General features: G+C 52.0%; 6 non-coding genes across 6 annotated transcripts; all 6 read right to left on the minus strand.

The window, feature by feature from the left end:
* Positions 1–600: 600 nt before the first annotated feature.
* On the minus strand, positions 601–674 carry trnan-guu. Its single transcript has one exon. It is a non-coding gene; the product is annotated as a tRNA-Asn (tRNA).
* Positions 675–9,197: 8,523 nt separating this feature from the next.
* trnan-guu lies at positions 9,198–9,271 on the minus strand. Its single transcript has one exon. It is a non-coding gene; the product is annotated as a tRNA-Asn (tRNA).
* A 962-nt stretch (positions 9,272–10,233) lies between these two features.
* On the minus strand, positions 10,234–10,315 carry trnas-aga. The gene has a single exon. It is a non-coding gene; the product is annotated as a tRNA-Ser (tRNA).
* Positions 10,316–13,911: 3,596 nt separating this feature from the next.
* Positions 13,912–13,985, minus strand: trnan-guu. Its single transcript has one exon. It is a non-coding gene; the product is annotated as a tRNA-Asn (tRNA).
* Positions 13,986–21,332: 7,347 nt separating this feature from the next.
* trnan-guu lies at positions 21,333–21,406 on the minus strand. Its single transcript has one exon. It is a non-coding gene; the product is annotated as a tRNA-Asn (tRNA).
* Positions 21,407–23,163: 1,757 nt separating this feature from the next.
* On the minus strand, positions 23,164–23,245 carry trnas-aga. The gene has a single exon. It is a non-coding gene; the product is annotated as a tRNA-Ser (tRNA).
* Between the last annotated feature and the right edge of the window lie 1,784 nt (positions 23,246–25,029).

Raw genomic sequence — 25,029 nt, forward strand, 5'->3', positions numbered from 1 at the left:
CGTTTGCGGGATTTCCCCCAACTTTTGTAAAGTCACCAGGTGGAAGTGACGGGAATTGAACCTCGGGCCTTAAACAGGCAAAACGTGCGCACTTCTGCAAAGCTACATCCCGGACTCCGTGAGAACAACATCAACATTGAAAATAGCAGGAGCAGGCCACGCGGCCACACGAGTTTCCACCACCATTCAACATGATCAGAGCTGATCATCCCAACACAGTCCACTATTCCCCTCCCCATACCTCTCGACGCCTTTTGTGTCCAAACGTCTCGCTGTACCTTCTTAAAACTGTCCAGCGGCAGTTCAGCAGAGAATCCAATCCGCTAGTTCCAGGGATAGACACAACAAGCTTAAATAACTCTGCAGGCCATGCAGCATCTCTGGAGAGAAGGAATATGCGACGTTTCGGGTCGAGACCCTTCTTCAGTTCCTGGGATGTTGTTTATTGAAAAGAGGAACAATTGAATGAAACGAAACGAGACGCCGCAAGAAGACACCCAATCAGCGGAGTGTGGCGACAGCAGAGAGCGCCAGCCTCTGGAGAGAGCAGATTTGCTCAGCTGCCAAGGACAAGCACAGGAAAAAATATCAGATCGCCAGCGTCCCTGGGTGGGCTCGAACCACCAACCTTTCGGTTAACAGCCGAACGCGCTAACCGATTGCGCCACAGAGACAACTGGTCGGAAAGGGGAATAAATGGATCATTCCCGAGCTGGGAAGCGGTGACCTGGGACACGATGGGAAATTGCTTTTCATAAACGGCATCAAAGATTTGGTCCAGGAAGATTGTTTCTAAAATAAATGTTATTCAGACCACCCATATAGTGCAGGATCACATCCAACATTCTCAACGCTTACACATACAGTAATTTGTTTTATATTCTGAGGATAATGTATCCTTATACCAAGCCCCCTTAACGTTCACTTGGTCAGGAAGTGATGGTCCTCATCATGCAGACAATTCTGCAAACACTTAGCTTCTTGTGTACAGATCCGCCCCCAACCCGAGAAAGGGTACGCATGTGGTCGACACAAAATGCTGCAGGAACTGTGCGGGACAGGCAACATTTCTGGAGAGAAGGAATGGGTGACGGTTTGGGTAGAGACCCTTCTTCAGACTGATAGTCAGGGGACAGGGAAGCTCGAGATGTTGAAGGGTTGAACAAGAATGTAAGGTGTGAAAACAACAGATAATCAGAGAGGAGGAGCCGTGGGTGAGGTTGTTGTCGTATTCTCAGCGGACTTCACACGTACTTCACATGTGATCGGGGGTGCCGCAACAATTCACCGGGTATGTCCAGTGAGCACAAGTGTGGCAGTGTGGGACGACACTCTCTGGCGTTCAGTGAATGAGAGGTGAATTATCGCTCAGCACATACTCTGGGCCGCAGTATTCAGGACCGGAGCCAACTAGGCAAATATACAGCTGAGTAACGAAGCCATTTTTTCCATGTCGCAGCAGATAATCAATCGACTTACCGGCGTGACCAAAATATTTGCGCTACGGACATATTTACTAACCTATTTCCGCGGAATATTAATTCTGACAGCAGTTCGTGAACATCCCGTCAAAATTATGCACAGGTCGGTTCAAACGAGCGGACCATGCTACCACCGTAACCGGCAGGATTCGAACCTACGCGGTGAAACCACAATGGATTTCTAGGCCATCGCCTTAACCACACGGCCACGACCACTGCGCTCCAAATGCCTGCGCTCGAAGAAGATAATTCACCAGAAAAATTCGGTGAGTGCTGGGACAAACTGAGAGCGCTGATTGCAGTGTCACGGCAGTAGTACTGATCCTAAACCAAAGCTGGAGAGCGCCGGAAACACACACCAGGCCAGGCAGATTCGTTGAAAATCGCTATCAAAATATGTGAGGAGGTGACACAATTTGGGGGGAGGGACTCACTTTCTTGGTGCCCGCGCAGGGCTTCAACATCGGGAGCCTCTATCGCCTCGACGCAGCAGTTTGATTTTAAACTGCATCGGTCGATGAAAGCCCCCGCGAATGGGTCGAATCAGCCCTTAGAAATCGTCTGATAACCGCTTGAATCTTTCAAAAGCTACAAGTGATAAATAACACTTAAACATATTCAATTGAAGCTAATAAAGGCAAACAGAAGAACCAACCTTGGAGGGCCGAGACAGAGAGAGATGGGGAAAAAAACATACTAAATAACGTGAATAAGAATGAGGGACTTACCTGCAAGCCAGCCAGGAAACCCTTTCGACCTGAGCCCTTAATGAGCTGACCAGTTTAAATCCGATACCCGTTTAATCTTTCCCATCCACCAATATATCCAATTGTTGGATGTTCGGCAGCTGTGGAGGGGCCTGAATGCAATCACATCCTACAAGGCGAAACCAGGAGGCAGCTTGAATGTCGGCGAAACATCACTCCGTGACGAGCTCAATGCGTTTTACGCACGCTTTGATAGGGAGAATACTGATGTGCCTTCTCGAGCCCCTGTGGTGGTATTTCAGTCTCGAACTGAAACTCCAGCATCAAGTTGGCTGACGTCACCACTGTTGTGGGACGTATCACTGATGGGAATGAGTCCGAGTATAGAAGAGAGATTGAGCAACTGTCCATATGGTGCCAGCACAATAACCTGGCCCTCAACACCAGCAAAATCAAGGAACTGATTGTGGACTTTGGAAGGAGTAGGATGGGGACCCACAGTTCCGTTTATATCAACGGGTCAATGGTTGAAAGGGTCAAGAGCTTCAAATTCCTGGACGTGCACATCTCTGAAGATCTTTCCTGGTCCGAGAACACTGATGCAATTATCAAGGCAGCTCATCAGCGCCTCTACTTCCTGAGAAGGTTACGGAGAGTCGGTTTGTCAAGGAGGACTCTCTCTAACTTCTACAGGTGCACAATAGAGAGCATGCTGAGCGGTTGCATCGTGGCTTGGTTCGGCAACGAGTGCCCAGGAGAGGAAGAGATTACAAAAAGTAGTAAACACTGCCCAGTCCATCATCGGCTCTGAACTTCCTTCTATCGAGGGGATTTAGGGAAGTCGCTGCCTCAAAAAGGCTGGCAGTATCATCAAAGATCCACACCATCCTGGCCACACACTCATCTCCCTGCTACCTTCAGGTAGAAGGTACAGGAGCCTGAAGACTACAACGACCAGGTTCAGGAATAGCTACTTCTCTACAGACATCAGGCTATTAAACCTGGCTCGGACAAAACTCTGAACATTAATAACCCATTATTTGTTATTTGCTCTTTATCAGTTTATTTATTCATGCGTTTTGTAGTCAATGCCTATTATTGTAACGGGTATAGCTTGGACGCAATAGCCGCACAGAATCAGGCAGGTATAGTTGGTAACGAACTGTATTACGATACTGTAACACAGAATAGTAACACAGGAATGGGTACACCGTACTCACACAGAGGCTCAGGATTGAGCGAGGGTTCCGAAGATGGGCAGGCAGGGGACGTAGTCGGGGTAGCGGAAAGTCCGGTAACCAGGAGATCCAACACACGATGCAAACAAACCAGCGAGGGACAGACGAAAGGAGTGTCGAAGCCAGGCAGGAAGTCGGGAAATCGCTGGAGAGTCTTGCATGAATGCTGAGAACAATCTTGCACTATGTGAACGGTGAGGAGAGTCTATATACCGGGTTAATTGGTGATCAGAGGCAACTGAGTGCAACAGGTGAGGAGAGTTGGGCTGATGAGAGGGGAGTGGCAGGCAGGCAGTTGAGGAGAAGGAGGGACCGGTGGAAAAGTACTGGGAGGTGAAGTGGATGAGAATGAGGAGAAGGCAGACTGTGACAGAACCCCCCCCGCCCTCAAGGGACGGCTCCTGACGTCCCAAAACAAACAAAAAAAACAATAAAGAAAATAAACCCAATCCCACGCAGAGTTGCGTGGGAGGAGAGGGACCGGAGGAGGGCTAATATTCGTCCGAGCCATCCATGTCCGCATCCTCCTCCATAGCATCGGAGGAAAGCTCCGTCTCGTCGTCACTGGGCGCCTCAGACGGAAGAGGGGACAGAGTCTCAGGGGCGGCGACCCCTCTAGGAGTGGCGGACTTGGACAGCTGGTCGGGATGACGCCGGTGAAACTCCCTGATGAGGGAGGCGTCCAGGATGTGTCGAGCAGGAACCCAGGACCTCTCCTCTGGACCGTAACCCGCCCAATCGACGAGGTATTGGAGACCCCTCCCGCGACGGCGGGAGCGCAGGAGGCGGTGCACCGTAAAGGCGGGGCCTCCGTCGATGAGACGAGGAGGTGGAGGAGGAGGGACTGCGGGGACCAGGGAGCTCTCCCGGACTGGCTTTACTCTGGACACGTGGAACGTAGGATGGACCCGCATGGAACGAGGCAACTTGAGCCTCACAGCCGCTGGGTTGATGACCTTCTGGATCTCAAAGGGACCGATGAACTTGGGTGCCAACTTCTTGGACTCCACCCTCAAGGGAAGGTCCCGGGTCGACAGCCACACCTTCTGGCCCGCGAGGTAGGTGGGGGCCTGGGTGCCGTGACGGTTGGCAGCCGTGGCGTTACGGTCCACGGAGCGGAGAAGAGCCGCCCCGGCTTGGGCCACGTCCTGCGGCAGCGACGAATGAAGGCCTGGGCGGACGGGCAGGAAACCACTTTCTCCAGCGCCGGGAACAGTGGAGGCTGGAACCCGTAGGCACACTGGACAGGGGAGAGCCCAGTGGCCGAGCTTGTCAGGGTGTTGTGGGCGTACTTCACCCACAACAACTGCTGGGACCAGGAGGAGGGATGCTTGGACACCGTACACCGCAGCGCCGTCTCCATCTCCTGATTCTTTCTTTCGGTTTGGCCGTTGGACTGGGGATGAAATCCGGACGTCAGACTCACGGTGGCCCCCCCACAAGCGTGCAGAACTCCCTCCAGAACACAGAGGCAAACTGGGGTCCCCGGTCGGAGACCACATCGACGGGGAGACCATGGAGCCTGAAGACGTGGAGTAACATGAGCTCGGCAGTCTCGTTGGCTGACGGAAGCGTGGGCAGAGGCACGAAGTGAGCCATCTTGCTAAATCTATCGACCACGGTCAGGATGGTGGTGTGACCACTGGATGGGGGCAGGCCGGTAACGAAGTCCAGTGAGATGTGGGACCATGGTCGATGGGGTACAGGCAGTGGAAACAGATGACCCGCAGGAGCTTGGTGTGAGACCTTGTGCTGGTTGCAAACGGGACAGGCGTTGACAAACTCCCGAGTGTCCCCCTCCAGCGATGTCCACCAGAACCTCCGTAGCACCATCTCCTTGGTCCGCTGAATGCCGGGATGACAGGTGAGTCGAGAGCTGTGGGCCCACTGAAGGACGTCGAACCGCAGGGTAGAAACCAAAAACAGCCGATCAGGAGGGCATGCGCTGGGTCCCGGCTGGTTCTCCAAGGCCGCCTTGACCCTCTCCTCCAATTCCCAGGTGAGGGAGGCAACCCTGCGCGAGGACGGGAGGATGGTGCTGGGGCCAGAGGCAGGCTCCTCCTTCGCCAAGAACTGTCGAGAGAGGGCATCGGGCTTCACGTTGCGGGACCCAGGTCGGTAGGAGAGGGAGAAGTTGAAGCGGGTGAGGAAGAGAGACCAGCGGGCCTGACGAGAGTTGAGCCTCTTGGCTGACTGGAGGTATTCAAGGTTCTTGTGGTCCGTCCAAACCAAGAAAGGTTGCTCGGTTCCGTCCAGCCAGTGACGCCATTCCTCCAACGCCAACTTAACCGCCAACAGTTCTCGGTTGCCAATGTCATAATTCCTCTCAGCAGGGGTCAGGCGTCGGGAGAAGAAGGCGCATGGATGGAGCTTCTGGTCCCCGGCAGCCCGCTGGGACAGAACAGCTCCCACCCCCACGTCGGAGGCGTCCACCTCCACCACGAACTGTCTCTCTGAGTCCGGAACATGGAGGAAGGAGGTCGATGTAAACCGTGTCTTGAGTGTCTGAAAAGCTTCGTCGGCCGCGGCAGACCACCGGAACGGAACCTTGGAGGAGGTGAGTGCCGTGAGGGGTGCGGCCACAGTACTGCAGCCACGGATGAACCGTCGGTAAAAATTGGCGAACCCCAGGAACCTTTGGAGCTGCTTGCGGGAGTCAGGAACAGGCCAGGTGGTGATAGCAGAGACCTTGGCGGGGTCCATCTTGATGTTCCCTTGGCCAACGATGTATCCTAGTAAGGAGACTGACCGGGAGTGAAACTCGCACTTCTCAGATTTAACGAAGAGCGAGTTCTCCAGGAGCCGATGTAGAACTGCCTGGACGTGGTGTACGTGTTCCTCCTTGGTCCGTGAAAAGATGAGGATGTCATCAATATAGACGAACACGTACTTGTTCAACATGTCTCTGAGAACGTCATTGACCAAGGGCATCACCAGGTATTCAAAATGTCCCGTGGGAGTGTTGAAGGCGGTCTTCCACTCATCTCCCTCTTTGATGCGGACCAAGTGGTAGGCGTTGCGTAGATCCAAATTCGAAAAGATGGTGGCCCCTCCAGGAGCTGGAAAGCAGAGGAGATGAGTGGGAGAGGGTAGCGATTCTTCACCGTGATGCCGTTTAGCCCCCTGTAATCTATGCAGGGACGCAGAGATTTGTCCTTCTTCTCCACGAAGAAGAACCCAGCCCCAGCAGGAGACGAGGAGGGACGGATGAGACCAGCAGCCAAGTAGTCGTTTATGTATTTCTCCATGGCGCCTCTCTCAGGGGCGGACAGGGAATAAAGGCGATCCCTAGGAGGAGCGGAACCAGGCAGGAGGTCTATGGCGCAGTCATAGGGTCAATGAGGAGGAAGGGAGGTGGCCCTAGACTTGCTAAAAACCTCCCCAAAGTCATGGTACTCGGCTGGGACCCCCGTCAGACCTGGAGCAGAACTGGAGCAGGTGGCCGGTTGAGGAGCTGAGGCTTGCTTCAGGCACACTTGGTGGCAGGAAGGGCTCCAACCCAAGATGACCCCCGTCCTCCAGTTGATGTTTAAGTTGTGTCGCCGAAGCCAGGGTTAACCCAGGATGAGGGGAAGACGGGGAGACTGCAGGATGTGGAACTGGATGGTCTCATGGTGAGTACCAGACAGGAGCATGCGCACTGGGACCGCCTGGTGAGAAACAGTCCCCAGGAGTTGGCCGTCGAGGGAGTTGGCGGGAACAGGTTCAGGCAGGGGAACACAACTGATGCCAAGCAGGCGGGCTAGTTCCTTGTCCATAAGATTAATGTCACAACCAGAGTCTTTGAAGGTGGCGAGGGTGTGAGAACCATCAGACAACAGCAGACGGGCATGACAAAGAGAGCGTCGGGCAGAGGAAAGTTCAGAGGTTCGACTCACCAGTAATTCCTCCGCTACTGGTCTGGGCTTTTACTGGACACTTGGAGATGTAATGACCCGCCAGGACACAGTGGAGACAGATGTTCCCCCGACGCCGACGTTCCCGTTCCTCGGGGGTGAGACTGGTGCAACCCACCTGCATGGGTTCGGGTTGCCTCGACGGTTGCCCCGACGGTTGCCCCGACGAGGGTAGTCCAGTCTCCGGAGGAAAACGAGCTTGGGTGGATAGCTGGCGGTCCGCCTGTCCCTGTCGCTTCTCCCGACGTCTCGCCAGGATGCGTCGGTCCAGACGGGTCGTTAGCTCGATAAGCCCATCCAGAGAAGAAGGAAGGTTGTGGGGCACCAACTCATCCTTGATATAGTCATTCAAGCCCAGCAAGAAAGCGTCACACTGGGCCGGGGCGTTCCAATCACTCTGACTGGCCCTGGTGCGAAAGTCGATGGCGAAATCAGCGACGCTCTGGTTCCCCTGGCTCAACCCCAGCAGACCTCCCGCAGCGTACGGACCCATCGAAACCTCACCGAACACCTTGCGAAGCTCCGCGGCGAAGGCCTGGAAAGAGGAGCAAGCTAGCGTGCGTCGCTCCCATTCAGCCGTTCCCCACAGCCGACCTCTGCCAGTCAGGTGATTAATGATCAAGGTCGACAGGTAAAGGATCCCTGCAAGAATGACGGTGGTACAGCAATGGCAGGAATTTCTGTGCATCATCCATAAGATGCAGGATCATTTTATTCCAAAGAGGAAGAAATATTCTAAGGGCAGTAAGAGGCAACCCTGGCTGACAAGGGAAGATAGGGATGAAATAATACTAAAATAATAGGAGTATAACATAGCAAAGAGCAGCGGGAAGCCATAGGGTTGGGTAACTTTCAAAGGACAACATGAGGTAAGACAGAGGGCCGTCAACGGGCAACCAAATTAGCGTGGGCGGGAGTCACATTCAGTCCCCGGCAGGTGAAGGCCCACTTCTTCCCTCAAGTCCCGAGTCAGCAGGCTGGAGAGACTGAGCCCGGTTGGCGGGTATCCCGCCTGTTGTGAATGGACTGAGTCCGGACACTTTCCTGTTCCTCTCATCATGGGCCGCAGCGCGATCTGCGCAGGAACCTCTCCGCTTTAATGTAATGTCAAGGGGGGGGGGGACCCAACGTGTCCCACTTCGTCCAGCATTTCTTAAACATTGTGATAGTACCTGGATCCACCAGCCTCCTACATGCGGTAGGATCCAGATATCATACACCACATTCGTGTAAGCAGTACTACTTTTGATACTTTCTAGCTTCCGGGTGGCTAGACTGTGGGGGTGTTATGGGAAATAATTTTCTACTCTCGAAGACCCTCATAATTGGGTCAATCCCGATCAGGTCCGCCTCAGCTTCCTTTGTTCCAGGAAAATAAACCTATCTGTCCAGACTCGCCCCTTTCTGGTGGATCACCCCCCCCCCCCGCGCCTCTCCTTTACACTCACACCGCTCCAATCGCTCCAATTGTATTCCAGATTGATGCCATCATTCTATCCTTTATAGTGTGCTTTGCACACTGTTGACTTTTGTGTCCAAACGTCTCGCTGTACCTTCTTAAAACTGTACAACGGCAGTTCAGCAGAGAATCCAATCCGCTAGTTCCAGGGATAGACATAAAACGCTTAAATAAATCAGCAGGACAGGCAACATCTCTGGAGAGATGGAATAGGCGACGTTTCGGGTCGAGACCCTTCTTCAGTTCCTGGTATGTTGTTTCTAGAAAAGAAGAACATTTCAATGAAAGGAAGTGAGACGCCGCAGGGAGACACCCAATCAGCGGATTGAGGCGACAGCAGAGAGCGCGAGCGTCTGGAGAGAGCAGATTTGCTCAGCTGCCAAGGACATGCACAGCAAAACATATCCGATCACCAGCGTCCCTGGGTGGGCTCGAACCACCAACCTTTCAGTTAACAGCCGAACGCGCTGACCGATTGCGTCACAGAGACAACTGGACGGAAAGGACACTAAACGGACGATTCCCGAGCTGGGAAGCGGTGACCAGGGACACGGTTGGGAAACTGCTTTTCATAAGCGGCATCAAAGATTTGGGCCAGAAAGATTTTTCTAAAATCAATGTTATTCAGACTTCCCCACCCACCCCACCCCACCCCCACCCCGTATATAGTACAGGATCACATCCAACATTCCCAACGCTTACACATACAGTCATTTGTTTTATATTCTGTGAATAAAGTATCCTTATACCAACCCCCCTTACCGTTCACTTGGTCAGGAAGCCACGGTCCTCATCAAGCAGAAAATTCTGGAAGCACTTAGCTTCCTGTGTACAGATCCGCCCCCAACCCGAGAAAGGGTACGCATGTGGTCGACACAAAATGCTGCAGGAACTGTGCGGGACAGGCAACATTTCTGTAGAGAAGGAATGGGCGACGTTTTGGGTAGACACCCTTCTTCAGACTGATAGTCAGGGGAGAGGGAAGCTCGAGATGTTGAAGGGTTGAACAAGAATGTAAGGTGTGAAAACAACAGATAATCAGAGTGGAGGAGCAGCGGGAGAGGTTGTTGTAGTACTCTCAGCGGAGAGAGGAGGAGCACTTCACATGTGGTCGGGGGTGCCGCAACAATCCACCGGGTATGTCCAGTGAGAACAGGTGTAGCAGTGTGGGCCGACACTCTATGGCGTTCAGTGAATGAGAGGTGAACAATCGCTCAGCACATATTCTGGGCCGCAGTATTCAGGACCGGAGCCAACTAGGCAAATATACAGCAAAGTAACGAAGCCATTTGTTCCATGTCGCGCAGATAATCAATCGACTTACCGGGGTGACCAAAATCTTTGCGCTACGGACATATTTACTAACCTATTTCCGCGCAATATTAATTCTGTTAGTGAACATCCCGTCAAAATTATGCACAGGTCGGGTCAAACCAGCGGACCTGCTACCGCCGTAATCGGCAGGATTCGAACCTGCGCGGGGAAACCCCAAAGGATTTCTAGTCCATCGCCTTAACCACTCGGCCACGACCACTAGGCTCCAACTCCATGCGCTCGAAGAAGATAAATCACCAGAAATTATCGGTGAGTCCTGGGACAAACTGAGACAGCGCTGATTGCAGTGTCGCGGCAGTAGTACTGATACTAAACCAAAGCTGGAGAACGCCGGCACAGGGAAAGGCCTGGATAGAGCGGAAGTAGAGAGGTTGTGTCCACTAATGGAACACTCTGGAGCAAGAGGACATAGACTCAGAATAAAAGGAAATACCTTTGGAAAGGAGATGAGGAGGAATTAATTTCGTCAGAAGGTGGTGAATCTCTGGAATTCAGCGCCGCAGACAGCTGTGGTGGACAAAACATTGGGTATTTTTAAGGCGGAGATTAACAGATAATTGATTAGGATTGACGCCAAAGCTTACAGGGAGAAACCACGAGAATGGGTTTGAGAGGGAAATATGTGCCCACCATGATTGAATGGCAATGTAGACTGTGGGCTGAATGGCCCAATTCCGCGATTCTGTCGTGGTTGAATATAGTGTAATATAGTAATATCATGGTATATATATGAATATAGTGTAATATAGTAACATTCTCGCGGTTTCTCCTTGCAAACTTTGGCTGGATGTATATCTCCCTCCCCGTCCCCCAATTCCCCCCACACACAAGCCCCCCACAGCATGCCCGCCCCCCCACACCCCCCCCCCACCCCCCCCCCCCCCCCCCCCACAACCACCACCCCCCCCCCACAACCACCCCCCCCCCCACACACACCCCACCCCCACACAACCCCCCCCCCCCCCACACACACACACACACACACACACACACACACACACACACACACACACACACACACACACACACACACACACACACACACGCACACACACACACACACCCCGCCCACACACCCCATACCACCCCGCCCATACACACATCCCTCCCACACACACACACACTCCCCAACACACCCCTCCCCTCCCACATCCCATTTCCCCCTACACCCCTCCCGCCCACATACACACCTGCCCCCACCCCCCACCCCACTTCACGCCGCCACACACACCCCACCCCCACGACCCCTCTCCCCCCACACAACAATCTCCCCCCCTCCGACACCACCCGGTCCACACACACCCCACCTCCCTCTCACCCCACCCCCGGCCACGCACCCAACTTCCCTCCCACCTTTCCTTCCTCCCCTCCCACACATGAAGAGGAGGGGGAGGGAGTGCTCGGGTAAGAAGGGAAATAAGCCACGCCTGCGCAGTTAGGGGCTATGGATGAGTGGTGGAATATTGCGTTGGGGGAACGGGTGAATGGTGGAATATCAAAGGTTCAAAGTTTCAAACTGAATTTATTAGTGAAAAGCTTATTGCCATTGCAGCACATGAAAAAAGAATACAGAAATGACAATAATAAAGAGATTTAAACATAAAAAACATCCCCCCACAATGGTTTCGATTATGAGGAAGGCATAAAGTCCAGTCCCCATCCCCATGTCCACGCATAGTCGGGCTTATTTTGGCCTCCGCAATCGCCGCTACGGGGCCCGATGTTCCAGGTCGTTCTCGCCGGATGATGATGCTCAGGCGTCGAGAGAAACCTCACAGCTTTGGGAAACCTGGAAGCTTATTTACCGGCCGCTTATTTACCGAAGACCGCGAGTTCCGAAGCCGACAGGCCGCGCTGGATGGAGCTCCACAGTTCTTTGCAAAATGTTTAATTTCTCATTGTTCACTTTTGGAAAGTGTGGGGGGGGGGGGGGGGGGGGAAGGATAGGAAGGGGGTAGGGAGGGGGTAGGGAGGGGAGAGTTATGGAGGGAGGGAGGGAATGACTGAGGATAGGGGTTAGGAGAGGGAGGGATAGGTGAGGGATTGGAGGAGCGGAGGAGGAGGAGAAGGGAAAGAAGAGGGAGATGAGGATGGAGAGTGGGTAGGAGTGGGGATAGAGGCAGAGGATGGGGAGTGGGGGAGGTAGGGAGTGGAGATTATAGGAAGAGGAGGGCCGTGGGGAAGATCAGGAGGGATAGTGGGGGGATAGGGGGAGGCGAGGAGTGTGGGGGGGGGTAGAGGGATATGGGAGGGGAGAAGAGTTTTGGAGGGAGGGAGGGAGATATAGGGTAAGGGAAAGGAGTAGCAGAAATAGGTGAGGGAGCGATTGGAGAGGGTAGGAGCAGAAGGGAAAGAAGAGGGAGGATGAAGAGGAGGGGGTGGGAGTGCTCCCTTCCCCTTTTGTCTTTCTCACTGTCTTTCTTCATTTTCTTGGTGTGCTCATCGGTGTTGTTATCCCTGTCTCACTACTTCGCCATGTTCCCAGGTTTTTACACCTGGGTTAACATCCTTGTGCTCACTGCTGTCGCGTATACTTGCTCCCGGTTCCCATGTCCTGACATTGAACGAAATAAAATATAAACGGGCAAATCGACGAGGATTTATACCTCCGAAACCTCACTTTCCCATTTCTCTAGGATTCCGGGCAAAATCAAGTCTGCATTTTAAAGTCCGAATTTCTTCAGACACCGTTTGCGGGATTTTTCCCAACTTTTGTAAAGTCACCAGGTGGAAGTGACGGGGATTGAACCTGGGGCCTTAAACACGCAAAACGTGCGCCATTCTGCAAAGCTACATCCCGGACTCCGTGAGAAGAACATCGACATTGAAAATAGCTGGAGCAGGCCACGCGGCCACACCAGTTTCCACCAGCATTCAACATGATCTGAGCTGCTCATCCCAACACAGTTCACTTCAGTGTCCACACGTCTCGCTGTACCGTCTTAAAACTGTCCAGCGGCAGTTAAGCAGAGAATCCAATCCGCTGGCTCCAGGGATAGACACAACAAGCTTAAATAACTCAGCAGGACAGGCAGCGTCTCTGGAGAGAAGGAATAGGCGACGTTTCGGGTCGAGACCCTTCTTCAGTTCCTGGGATGTTGTTTATTGAAAAGAGGAATATTTGAATGAAAGGAAACGAGATGCCGCAAGAAGTCAAGTCAAGTCAAGTCAAGTTTATTTGTCACATACACATACGAGATGTGCAGTGAAAGAAAGTGGCAATGCTCGCGGTCTTTTGTGCAAAAAGACAAACAACCAAACAACCAAACAAACTATAGACACAGTCATAACACACACATATTATTTTACATAATTAATAATGGAAGGAAAAACGTTCAGTATAGTCCCTGGTGAGATATGCGTTTACAGTCCGAATGACCTCTGGGAAGAAACTCCTTCTCAACCTCTCCGTTCTCACTGCATGGCAACGGAGGCGTTTGCCTGACCGTAGCAACTGGAACAGTCCGTTGCAGGGGTGGAAGGGGTCTCTCATAATATTGTTGGTTCTGGAGTTGCACCTCCTGATGTATAGTTCCTGCAGGGGGGCAAGTGAAGTTCCCCTAGTGTGTTCGGCGGAACGCACTACTCTCTGCAAAGCCTTCTTGTCCTTGGCAGAGCAATTCCCACACCAGATGGTAATGTTCCCGGACAAGATGCTTTCCACCGCCGCTGCGTAGAAGCACTGGAGACACGCAATCAGCGGATTGAGGCGACAGCAGAGAGAGCCAGCCTCTGGAGAGAGCAGATTTGCTCAGCTGCCAAGGACATGCACAGGAAAAAATATCAGATCGCCAGCCTCCCTGGGTGGGCTCGAACCACCAACTTTTCGGTTAACAGCCGAACGCGCTGACCGATTGCGCCACAGAGACAACTGGACGGAAAGGGGCATCAACGGATCATTCTCGAGCTGGGAAGTGGTGACCTGGGGCACGGTTGGGAAACTGCTTTTCATAAACGGCATCAAAGATTTGGTCCAGGAAGATTGTTTTCTAAAATAAATGTTATTCAGACCACCCACCCCCCCCCCCCCCCCCCCCCCCCCCCCCCCCCATATAGTAGAGGATCACATCCAACATTCTCAACGCTTACACATACAGTAATTGGTTTTATATTCTGTACATAACGTATCCTTATACCAAGCCCCCTTAACGTTCACTTGGGCAGGATGTCACGGTCCTCATAATGCAGACAATTCTGCAAACACTTAGCTTCCTGTGTACAGATCCGCCCCCCAACATAGAAATTATTGGATGTTCGGCAGCTGTGGCGGGGCCTGAATGCAATCACCTCCTACAAGGCGAAACCAGGAGGCAGCTCGAATGTCGGCGGAAACATCACTCCCTGACGAGCTCAATGCGTTTCACGCACGCTTTGATAGGGAGAATACTGATGTGCCTTCTCGAGCCCGCATTCGCTATGATGGTATTTCAGTCTCAGTCACAGAGGCCGACGTCAGGAAATCCTTCGGAGGGGTGAACTGCAGTTTGCTTACCGCCACAACACATCAACGGTGGATGCGATCTCGCTGGCCCTCCACTCCACTCTGGACCTCTTGGACAACAAAAACTCATATGTCAGGCTGTATTCATTGATTACAGCTCGGCATTTAATACTATCATCCCCTCCAAGCTGGTTACCTAACTCGCAGAACTGGGTCTCTGCGCATCCCTCTGCAATTGGATCCTCGACTTCCTCATCCACAGACCACAGTCTGTTCGTGTTGGTGGAAATGTGTCAGACTCGATAAGAATCAGCACGGGAGCACCTCAAGGCTGCGTGCTCAGCCCCCTGCTGTACTCACTCTATATTCATGACTGCGTAGCCGGTCATAGAGCGAACTCACAGCATCAAGTTGGCTGACGTCACCGCTGTTGTGGGACGTATCACTGATGGGAATGAGTCCGTGTATAGAAGAGAGATCGAGAAACTGTCCATATGGTGCCGGCACAACAACCTGGCCCTCAACACCAGCAAAACCAAGGAACTGATTGTGGACTTTGGAAGGAGTAGGATGGGGAACCGCAGTTCCGTTTATATCAACGGGTCAATGGTTGAAAGGGTCAAGAGCTTCAAATCCCTGGGCGTGCACATCTCTGAAGATCTTTCCTGGTCCGAGAACACTGATGCAATTATCAAGACAGTTCATCAGCGCCTCTGCTTCCTGAGAAGATTACGGAGAGTCGGTTTGTCAAGGAGACTCTCTCTAACTTCTACAAGTGCACAGTAGAGAGCATGCTGACCGGTTGCATCGTGGCTTGGTTCGGCAACTTGAGTGCCCAGGAGAGGAAGAGACTACAAAAAGTAGTAAACACTGCCCAGTCCATCATCGTCTCTGACCTTCTTTCCATCGAGGGGATTTATCGAAGTCGCTGTCTCAAAACGGCTGGCAGTATCTTCAAAGACCCACACCGCCCTGGCCACACACTCATCTCCCTGCTACCTTCAGGTAGAAGGTACAGGAGCCTGAATACTACAACGACCAGGTTCAGGAATAGCTAATTCTCCACAGATATCAGGCTATTAAACCTGGCTCGGCCAAAACTCTGAACATTAATAACCCATTATTTGTTATTTGCTCTTTATCAGTTTATTTATTCATGTGTTTTGTAGTCAATGCCTATTATGTTTGTATGCTGAAGCAAAGCAAAAATGTCATTCTCCTATCAGGGACACATGACAATAAACTTGAACTTGAACTTGAATTAGTTCAAATGGTAATTGTACCCGCATCAGACAGCTTTAAGTAATTATCCGTGAACACCTTCAGTGATACTTGAAGGTCAAAACACAATTAATGACACATCATGTTAATTCGATGTTTATAGAGGCATTTAACAAGCGCTGAACAGTGACACCCCCACTGTCTCGCGGAAAGCGGAGATTTAATAGATTTTTTTTCACCGAATTTCATAATCCGGATTACAAAACATGGGATGGATTGTCCCCCACCTCTCAAAACATGGGTAGGGACATTTCTATATGTAGGTAGAGTGGGAAAATCAGGTTGGTTCTGGACCCCAAGAAAGGGACTTTGTAGAGTGCGTCCGAGATGGATTCTTAGAGCAAATGTACTGGAGCCTGCCAGAATGAAGGCAATTCTGGATTATGTGTTTTCTAATGAATCATGATTTAATAAGGGAACTCAAGGTAAATGAACCGCCAGGTGGAAGTGACCATAATATGATAGGGTTTAATCTGCAATTTGAGAGGGAGAAGGTTAAATCAAAAGTGTCAGTGTTGCAGTTGGTTAAACGGACTATGTAGGCATGAGAGAGGAACTGATCAAGGTCGACTGGTAAAGGATCCCTGCAAGAATGACGGTGGAACAGCAATGGCAGGAATGTATGTGCATCATCCAGAAGATGCAGGATCATTTTATTCCAAAGAGGAAGAAATATTCTAAGGGCAGTAAGAGACAACCCTGGCTGACAAGGGAAGATAGGGATGAGTAATGCTAAAATAATAGAAGTATAACTAGCAAAGAGCAGCGGGAAGCCAGATGGTTGGGGAACTTCAAAGGACAACATGAGGTAAGACAGAGGGCCGTCACGGGACAACCAAATTAGTGTGGGCGGGAGTCACATTCAGTCCCCGGCAGGTGAAGGCGGGGGTTCTTCCCTCAAGTCCCTAGTCAGCAGGCTGGAGAGACTGAGCCCGGTTGGCGGGTGTCCCGAGTGTTGTGAAGGACTGAGTCGGTACTTCCTGTTCCTCTCATCACGGGCCGCAGCGTGAGCTGCGCAGGAACCTCTCCGATTTAATGTAACGTCAAGGGGGTGGGGGGTGGGGGGGGGGGGGGGGGGGGGGGCGTGAGACAAACAGAGGATGGAGGGCGGGGCTGGACGTAGAGGGTCTGGCAGCAAACGCGAGAGCTACATTTTTACATCGATGGAAACTATTTGGGGGTTACGTTGGGGGGACCGGGACTCCGTGTGACCCAACGGGTCACTTAGTCCAGCATTTTTTAAACATGTGATAGTACCTGGATCACCAGCCTCCTACATGCGGTAGGGTCCAATAACAAAACAATTCGTCTAAACAATAAACCGAAGAAACCAACCTTGGAGGGGGAGACAGAGAGAGTGAGGAAAATACTACTAAATAACGTGAATAAGGGTAAATGAGGGACCGACCTGCAGCTTCTTGCCAGGAAAATTTAAACCTGAGCCCGTTAAGACTGCCCATTTTAATGGATCCCCCACCCCCCCCCCCCCCCCCCCCCCACCCCCAATCCCCCACCCCCTACACCGCGCTACCAATCACTCCAATCACTTGTATCCAGATTGCTGCGATAATTCATCTTTTAGCTGTGCGTTGATATTTGATCTATACTGATGTGCCTTCTCGAGCCCGCATTCGCTATGATGGTATTTCAGTCTCAGTCACAGAGGCCGACGTCAGAAATCCTTCGGAGGGGTGAACTGCAGTTTGCTTACCGCCACAACACATCAACGGTGGATGCGATCTCGCTGGCCCTCCACTCCACTCTGGACCTCTTGGACAACAAAAACTCATATGTCAGGCTGATTATTCATTGATTACAGCTCGGCATTTAATACTATCATCCCCTCCAAGCTGGTTACCTAACTCGCAGAACTGGGTCTCTGCGCATCCCTCTGCAATTGGATCCTCGACTTCCTCATCCACAGACCACAGTCTGTTCGTGTTGGTGGAAATGTGTCAGACTCGATAAGAATCAGCACGGGAGCACCTCAAGGCTGCGTGCTCAGCCCCCTGCTGTACTCACTCTATATTCATGACTGCGTAGCCGGTCATAGAGCGAACTCCAGCATCAAGTTGGCTGACGTCACCGCTGTTGTGGGACGTATCACTGATGGGAATGAGTCCGTGTATAGAAGAGAGATCGAGAAACTGTCCATATGGTGCCGGCACAACAACCTGGCCCTCAACACCAGCAAAACCAAGGAACTGATTGTGGACTTTGGAAGGAGTAGGATGGGGAACCGCAGTTCCGTTTATATCAACGGGTCAATGGTTGAAAGGGTCAAGAGCTTCAAATCCCTGGGCGTGCACATCTCTGAAGATCTTTCCTGGTCCGAGAACACTGATGCAATTATCAAGACAGTTCATCAGCGCCTCTGCTTCCTGAGAAGATTACGGAGAGTCGGTTTGTCAAGGAGGACGCTCTCTAACTTCTACAAGTGCACAGTAGAGAGCATGCTGACCGGTTGCATCGTGGCTTGGTTCGGCAACTTGAGTGCCCAGGAGAGGAAGAGACTACAAAAAGTAGTAAACACTGCCCAGTCCATCATCGTCTCTGACCTTCTTTCCATCGAGGGGATTTATCGAAGTCGCTGTCTCAAAACGGCTGGCAGTATCTTCAAAGACCCACACCGCCCTGGCCACACACTCATCTCCCTGCTACCTTCAGGTAGAAGGTACAGGAGCCTGAATACTACAACGACCAGGTTCAGGAATAGCTAATTCTCCACAGATATCAGGCTATTAAACCTGGCTCGGCCAAAACTCTGAACATTAATAACCCATTATTTGTTATTTGCTCTTTATCAGTTTATTTATTCATGTGTTTTGTAGTCAATGCCTATTATGTTTGTATGCTGAAGCAAAGCAAAAATGTCATTCTCCTATCAGGGACACATGACAATAAACTTGAACTTGAACTTGAATTAGTTCAAATGGTAATTGTACCCGCATCAGACAGCTTTAAGTAATTATCCGTGAACACCTTCAGTAATACTTGAAGGTCAAAACACAATTAATGACACATCATGTTAATTCGATGTTTATAGAGGCATTTAACAAGCGCTGAACAGTGACACCCCCACTGTCTCGCGGAAAGCGGAGATTTTAATAGATTTTTTTTCACCGAATTTCATAATCCGGATTACAAAACATGGGATGGATTGTCCCCCACCTCTCAAAACATGGGTAGGGACATTTCTATATGTAGGTAGAGTGGGAAAATCAGGTTGGTTCTGGACCCCAAGAAAGGGACTTTGTAGAGTGCGTCCGAGATGGATTCTTAGAGCAAATGTACTGGAGCCTGCCAGAATGAAGGCAATTCTGGATTATGTGTTTTCTAATGAATCATGATTTAATAAGGGAACTCAAGGTAAATGAACCGCCAGGTGGAAGTGACCATAATATGATAGGGTTTAATCTGCAATTTGAGAGGGAGAAGGTTAAATCAAAAGTGTCAGTGTTGCAGTTGGTTAAACGGACTATGTAGGCATGAGAGAGGAACTGATCAAGGTCGACTGGTAAAGGATCCCTGCAAGAATGACGGTGGAACAGCAATGGCAGGAATGTATGTGCATCATCCAGAAGATGCAGGATCATTTTATTCCAAAGAGGAAGAAATATTCTAAGGGCAGTAAGAGACAACCCTGGCTGACAAGGGAAGATAGGGATGGAGTAATGCTAAAATAATAGAAGTATAACATAGCAAAGAGCAGCGGGAAGCCAGATGGTTGGGGAACTTTCAAAGGACAACATGAGGTAAGACAGAGGGCCGTCACGGGACAACCAAATTAGTGTGGGCGGGAGTCACATTCAGTCCCCGGCAGGTGAAGGCGGGGGTTCTTCCCTCAAGTCCCTAGTCAGCAGGCTGGAGAGACTGAGCCCGGTTGGCGGGTGTCCCGAGTGTTGTGAAAGGACTGAGTCCGGATACTTTCCTGTTCCTCTCATCACGGGCCGCAGCGTGAGCTGCGCAGGAACCTCTCCGATTTAATGTAATGTCAAGGGGGGTGGGGGGGTGGGGGGGGGGTGGTGGTGGGCGTGAGACAAACAGAGGATGGAGGGCGGGGCTGGACGTAGAGGGTCTGGCAGCAAACGCGAGAGCTACATTTTTACATCGATGGAAACTCTTTGGGGGTTACGTTGGGGGACCGGGACTCCCGTGTGACCCAACGGGTCCCACTTAGTCCAGCATTTTTTAAACATTGTGATAGTACCTGGATCCACCAGCCTCCTACATGCGGTAGGGTCCAGATACCATACACCACATTCGTCTAAACAGTACTACTTTTGATACTTTCTAGCTTCCGGGCGGCTAGACCGTGGGGGTGTTATGGGAAATAATGTTCTACTCTCGAAGACCCTCATTATTGGGTAAATCCCGATCAGGTCCGCCTCAGCTTTCTTTGTTCCAGGAAAATAAACCTGTCTGTCCAGACTCGCCCCTTTCTGATGGACCCCCCCCCCCCCCCGCGCCTCTCCTTTACACTCACACCGCTCCAATCACTCCAATTGTATTCCAGATTGCTGCAATCATTCTATCCTTTATAGTGTGCGTTGCGTATTTATCTATATCGAACTATCTACACATCGCAAAAACTCTCATCTTGTTTGTTTTGTATTTCTCAGCGTCTTTCTTCGTTTTATTAGCGTGCTCATCAGTGTTGTTATCCCTGTCACACTACTTCGCCATGTTCCCAGGTTTCTACACCTGGGTTAATATCCTTGTGCTCACTGCTGTCGCGTACACTTGCTCCTGGTTCCCAGGTCCCGACATTGAACGAAATAAAATATAAACGGGCAAATCGACGGGGATTTATACCTCCGAAACGTCACTTTCCCAGTTCTCGAGGATTCGGGGCAAAGTCGAGTCTGCATTTTAAAGTCCAAATTTCTTCAGAAACCGTTTGCGGGATTTGCCCCAACTTTTGAAAAGTCACCAGCTGGAAGTGATGGGAATTGAACCTGGGGCCTTTACACGAAAAACTTGCGCCCTTCTGCAGAGCTACTCCCGGACTCCGTGAGAACAACATCGACATTGAAATAGCTGGAGCAGGCCACGCGGCCATACGAGTGTCCACCACCATTCAACATGTTCTCAGCTGATCATCCCAACACAGTCCACTGTTCCCCTCCCCATACCTCTCGACGCCTTTTGTGTCCAAACGTCTCGCTGTACCTCCTTAAAACTGTCCAGCGGCAGTTCAGCAGAGAATCCAATCCGCTGGTTCCAGGGATAGACACAACAAGCTTAAATAACTCAGCAGGACAGGCAGCATCTCTGGAGAGAAGGAATAGGCGACGTTTCGGGGCGAGACCCTTCTTCAGTTCCTGAGATGTTGTTTATAGAAAAGAGGAACATTTCAATGAAAGGAAGTGAAACGCCGCAGGGAGACACCCAATCAGCGGATTGACGCGACAGCAGAGAGCGCCAGTCTCTGGAGAGAGCAGATTTGCTCAGCTGCCAAGGACATGCACAGCAAAAAATATCCGATCACCAGCGTCCCTGGGTGGGCTCGAACCACCAACCTTTCGGTTAACAGCCGAACGCGCTGACCGATTGCGCCACAGAGACAACTGTACGGAATGGGCAATAAACGGTCGATTCACGAGCTGGGAAGCGGTGACCAGGGACACGGTTGGGGAACTGCTTTTCATAAACGGCATCAAAGATTAGGGCCATAAAGATTTTTTCTAAAATAAATGTTATTCAGACCCCCCACCCACCCCACCCCACCCCGTATATAGTACAGGATCACATCCAACACTCCCAACGCTTACACATACAGTAATTTGTTTTATATTCTGTGCATATATTCTGTGGATAAAGTATCCTTATACAAAGCCCCCTTATCGTTCACTTGGTCAGGAAGCCACGGTCCTCATCAAGCAGAAAATTCTGGAAACACTTAGCTTCCTGTGTACAGATCCGCCCCTCTTCAGACTGAGTGTCAGGGAAGAGGGAAGCTCGAGATGTTGAAGGGTTTAACAAGAACGTAAGGTGTGAAAATAACAGATAATTATATTGTATTGTATTCAAATTTATTGTCATTGTCTCAATTAGAGACAACGAAATGAATTTCCCGTTACAGTCAGTATCATAAAAATAAATAAATAATAAATAATAAAACATTAAAAATAAAATAAAATTTTTAAAAAAGCACAAACACAGAAAGTCCACGACACTACATAACACAATGGCACCAAGGTGAGGAAGGCACCATAGTCCAGCCAGCCTCCCCTCCGATCTTCCCAGATGTTGACCCGAGTTCGGGGCCTTCCGAGCACCCGTAGTCGCCACCCCGGGCGGCCCGATGCTCAGGCCCTCTCGCCGGGCTGATGGAACGCCGACGCCGAACCCCGACGGTGAAAATCCTCCTCAGCGGCCCGGACCTCCCGATCAGCCGCCTCCCACCGGAGTCCGCAGCTCCCGAGTCCGCAGGCCTAGCCGGGCAGAGTCGCAGGACCCAACGATGTTTGTCATCGCCGCCCGCGTTGGGAGCTCCGCGAACCACAGCTCCAGGATGTCGGTGCCGCAGGCCCAGCACTCCGGGCTCCAGACGGCGATCCCCGGTAAGGCATCGCCAGCCCCGCGATGTATCAGCGCTGTCCCGCCGCTGCTGGAACTTTGGTCGGTCCAGGCAGGAAAGGCCGCGCCAATCCAGTAGGTAGGCCGCTGGGGGGAGGGGGGGGCGGGGGGCGAGGACGCGACTCGAATAATAGTCGCGTCCTCTCCAGGAAGCGACTGAAGGACGGTATCCGCCTTACCGTACCCTCTTCCCCCACATTAAAACATTAAACAAAAACATAAAAAAGCACACTTCAACATAACAACAAAAAACGAAAAAACAAATAGATACCGGTCTGAAGGTGGAGGCAGCTGGCACCAGTGCCACCGAAAGTACAACACTCAGAGAGGAGGAGTAGCGGGATAGGTTGTTGTAGTACTCTCAGCGGAGAGAGGAGGAGAACTTCAACTGTGATCAGGGGTGCCGCAACAATTCAGCGGGTATGTCCAGTGAGAACAGGTGTAGCAGTGTGGGCCGACACTCTATGGCGTTCAGTGAATGAGAGGTGAATTATCGCTCAGCACATATTCTGGGCCGCAGTATTCAGGACCGGAGCCAACTAGGCAAATATACAGCTGAGTAACGAAGCCATTTGTTCCATGTCGCAGCATATAATCAATCGACTTACCGGGGTGACCAAAATCTTTGGTCTACGGACATATTTACCAACCTATTTCCGCGGAATATTAATTCTGACAGCAGTTAGTGAACATCCCGTCAAAATTATGTACAGGTCGGTTCAAACCAGCGGACCTGCTACCGCCGTAATCGGCAGGATTCGAACCTGCGCGGGGAAACCCCAATGGATTTCTAGTCCATCGCCTTAACCACTCGGCCACGACCACTACGCTCTAACTGCCTGCACTCGAAGAAGATACATCACCAGGAATTATCGGTGAGTCCTGGGACAAACTGAGACAGCGCTGATCAAATATCTTATAGCGGAGCAAGATAGGCTACTCCTGCGAAATGCAATGGACTGACGTGTAGTACGCTATGGAGGGGATCATGGGCATTTTTCCACGCCCATTTTAGTAACCTGAGCCTACCTGACCCGACCCGACTCGCAGTGTAATCAATGTTGTGGGGCGACATTTTGTGTGGGTTAGATTCATAAATCTGTCAGTTCATACTTCTTGTCAACAATAACATTTGATTCTGGTAATTGTCTTTTTTAATGTTTTTAAATCATTTCTTTTTAAATGGTTCACAAGCAGTGTTTGAGTTGATTTTGTAGTAACCGGAACCGACCCGACTCGCAGGGTGATTGACATTGCGGAACTTTTTGTGCGTGATATAGGGTTAGATTCATAATTCTGTTAGTTCATAATTCTGTTAATTCTTGTTAAAGAATAAAATGTTTATAAACACACATACATGAACATTATATAAATGTATATAATCATATAACACACACAATTATATTTCTTCTGATCCAATAATGAACTTTATTTCAGACTAGACAAGGGACATTAAATAAGAAACATTGTAAATAAGAAACATTGTAAATAAGAAACATTGTAAACCTCCCCGCAACTTCACACACATTAGGCCTTATCCCCCCCGGCACTCCCTCGCTGCCCCCTCACTACAATTTCTCCCCCCCCCCCTCCTATGCCCCTCTCCCTCTCCGCTGCTCCGGGCCCCACACTCCCTCTCCCCGCTGCCCCGCACTCTCTCTCCCCGCTGCCCCGCACTCTCTCTCCCCGCTGCCCCGGGCTGCGCACTCCTTCTCCCCGCTGCCCCGCCCTCTCTCTCCCCGCTGCCCCGGGCCGCGCACTCCTTCTCCCCGCTGCCCCGCCCTCTCTCTCCCCGCTGCCCCGCACTCTCTCTCCCCGCTGCCCCGCACTCTCTCTCCCCGCTGCCCCGGGCCGCGCACTCCTTCTCCCCGCTGCCCCGCCCTCTCTCTCCCCGCTGCCCCGCACTCTCTCTCCTCGCTGCCCCGGGCCGCGCACTCCTTCTCCCCGCTGCCCCGCACTCTCTCTCCTCGCTGCCCCGGACCGCGCACTCCTTCTCCCCGCTGCCCCGGACCCCGCACTCCTTCTCCCCGCTGCCCCGCACTCTCTCTCCCCGCTGCCCCGCACTCTCTCTCCCCGCTGCCCCGGGCCGCGCACTCCTTCTCCCCGCTGCCCCGCCCTCTCTCTCCCCGCTGCCCCGCACTCTCTCTCCCCGCTGCCCCGCACTCTCTCTCCCCGCTGCCCCGGGCCGCGCACTCCTTCTCCCCGCTGCCCCGCCCTCTCTCTCCCCGCTGCCCCGCACTCTCTCTCCTCGCTGCCCCGGGCCGCGCACTCCTTCTCCCCGCTGCCCCGCACTCTCTCTCCTCTCTGCCCCGGACCGCGCACTCCTTCTCCCCGCTGCCCCGGGCCGCGCACTCCTTCTCCCCGCTGCCCCGCCCTATCTCTCCCCGCTGCCCCGCACTCTCTCTCCTCGCTGCCCCGGGCCGCGCCTCTCCCCGCTGCCCCGCACTCTCTCTCCTCGCTGCCCCGGACCGCGCACTCCTTCTCCCCGCTGCCCCGGGCCGCGCACTCCTTCTCCCCGCTGCCCCGCACTCTCTCTCCTCGCTGCCCCGGACCGCGCACTCCTTCTCCCCGCTGCCCCGGGCCCCGCCCTCTCTCTCCCCGCTGCCCCG

Source organism: Amblyraja radiata, chromosome 37 (genome assembly GCF_010909765.2).
Source record: "Amblyraja radiata isolate CabotCenter1 chromosome 37, sAmbRad1.1.pri, whole genome shotgun sequence".
Taxonomy (NCBI): Eukaryota; Metazoa; Chordata; class Chondrichthyes; order Rajiformes; family Rajidae; genus Amblyraja; species Amblyraja radiata.